The following is a 2,407-nucleotide window of genomic DNA, read 5'->3' as shown; positions in this document are numbered from 1 at the left end:
AAAATCTAACTCTGATGATCCAATGGGAATGAAAAGAAACACTCAGAAGAAACTTGCAGTTGACAGAAGAGATGCAAAACACTATATGCAAAAGAAAACCCACAAAAAAATGAAAGAAAGAAATACATGATGGCCTATGAATATGCTTTATTGGAGAAGTGAAGGAATAGGCACGCTAATTGCTCACGGGGTAGAGATCACAGCACGGATTGCAGACGGGCACATGGCACAGAGAGATCAAGAGATGATCCTGCTGCTCTTCTTCCAACAACGTGGTGTTTCAGCTTCAGGAAGCAGCCTTTCCTCTGTCAGCTGTGAGTTGAGGAGGGAGATTAAGGTAGATGCAGTCCATCACCATGGCCGAAGGGAAGAAATAGAAGAGCCTGGATCTTGTTTCTTGGTCCAGATGAAATCTGGTGCTGTTACTTCCACTTGGGTGGGCACTTCTGCTTGCATGGTGGGCATTGTGGCCCAGGAGGGCATTTCTGCTGACTCACTGGAGGTGGGCATGGATGAGGTGGGCAAGGCTCATGGCACTTCAGTGGGCACACTATTGGAGGTGGATGGCAGGGCTCCTTGCACTGATGGTGATGCTGGTGCGGATGCTGGTGCGGGTGTGGATGCGGATGTGGATGCTGGTGGTGAGACATCCTTCCTGTGTCTCAAGGAATCTGAAATACAGACAACATTCTTCATAGCTGAGAGTCCAACTGGTAGAACATTTAGCTGTGCCAACAACCTTCCTATCACTAAGAACTCTTCTTGATTCCTAATACAGACTTAATTTTTTTTTATAGCTTCTTCACCCTTCTTCTTTATCTTCTCTTACCCTCAGATCTTCAGTCTTTTTGGTCATCTCTCCTTCACCACTTTCTAAAACAAAATTACGTACACAGGTGTTGTACGAATACAAACATACTTTGAAGAAGAATCTGGATAATAAACTTGTAGCCAAACCCCAAACAAATCGATACTTATTTCTCCCATGAGCTCTTGGTTGCTGGCCAAGCTGACCTGACTGTGGGGTTCTGAGGAGAAATCCAAAGCCCCAAGCCAGGCACTCAGTGGGGTTGCATGCTCAGAGGGGGCATTTGAAACTACTGTGTGCTGTGCTGTAGCACAGTATCTCATCCCCCTGGCTCTCTCTCAGGTTAAGTCTGTGCCTCTGACTCCACATTCTCCTCACATTTCAGATCTCATTCATCACCGAATACCAAAAATTTACCCCTAAATCCTCATTATCCTCTTTTTCCCATACAGAACACTAAGTGCTTCAATTAAAGCCACTTCTTCCCCCAGATTAAACCCTACCACAGAAGTTCCAAAGAGATCTTTAAGAGTTGTGCTCACCAGAGGCTCCAAAGAACAACTCTGACCGTCACGACAACGACAGCACTGTGATGGAGACTCCTTTTATAAATACCAGGCAGCTCCACCCAGGGGGAACATCCCAGGACTGGCATGATGCCCTTGTTTCCCACCCCAGATTCCATGTGCTTGCAATCTCAAAAATCATGCTGCAGTCATACTGATAGCACACAGTTCCCTTGTCCATGGACTTGCTCACCCTTCAGTGAGGAATTACAGTGATTCATTTGAGACTTTGTCTCATACTTCCTCTCCCAGTATTGTGCACCATGTAGGAAATATGAGGATGATTGAGAATGTTCCTATTCTTCCATAGTTAGATATGTTGCTTCGCCTTCTTGCCAGCTCCCCGAGCATCTGGTACATAAAACTTACTACCCCATTCCATTTCATCTGTAAGCAACCGGCTTTTTGTCCACTGATGACAGAGACCAGAGTTTTCCTAACTGCACATATTTTAACTCCTACATGCAGTTTTTCTAAACTCGCCTTGTACCATATACTACTTCTTGACAATTAAATGACTTAAACCTGACCACAAAGTCTACCTTGATTTTTTAGTGCAAGCAGTCTCGTGTCAGATGTGCTTTCACATGGCTCCATACACGGACATGAACAGGACAACATGATCCCTCAGTTTCTAAGACCATAAATCACAAGCTCTGGCCCCTTCCTGAAGCTCTACTTTTCAAGGTTTATACACTCATCTGAACTCTGCAGACCCATGATCTGAGTCACTTGTGGTCTGCTAGAAACCCAAATTCCTCTCCTCTCATTATCTTCAAAATGAACTCAGTGTTGGGCTATATCCATTTAGAAGCTTTTCCACTAATACTCCCTAAATATCTTGCACTTCTTTCCCCTGCTGCTGCTGCTGCTACTTCTGGTAAGTCGCTTCAGTCGTGTCTGACTCTGTGCGACCCCATAGAGGGCAGCCCACCAGGATCTCCCGTTCCTGGGATTCTCCAGGCAAGAATACTGGAGTGGGTTTGCACTTCCTCTACAACAGTTAATTCAATTGACTCTATCAGGTCCTTTA

General features: G+C 45.2%; 1 long non-coding RNA gene across 1 annotated transcript; it reads right to left on the bottom strand.

Moving 5' to 3' along the window:
- Positions 1-406: 406 nt before the first annotated feature.
- On the bottom strand, positions 407-1,387 carry LOC120859962. Its single transcript, XR_005720202.1, has 2 exons — positions 1,351-1,387; positions 407-671 (listed from the first exon to the last, which is right to left on the bottom strand). It is a non-coding gene; the product is annotated as an uncharacterized LOC120859962 (long non-coding RNA).
- Positions 1,388-2,407: the final 1,020 nt, after the last annotated feature.

This window comes from Oryx dammah, unplaced genomic scaffold (genome assembly GCF_014754425.2).
Source record: "Oryx dammah isolate SB20612 unplaced genomic scaffold, SCBI_Odam_1.1 HiC_scaffold_5184, whole genome shotgun sequence".
Taxonomy (NCBI): domain Eukaryota; kingdom Metazoa; phylum Chordata; class Mammalia; order Artiodactyla; family Bovidae; genus Oryx; species Oryx dammah.
The sequence above is the reverse complement of the archived record's forward strand: the minus strand, read 5'-3'. Positions and strand labels throughout refer to the sequence as shown.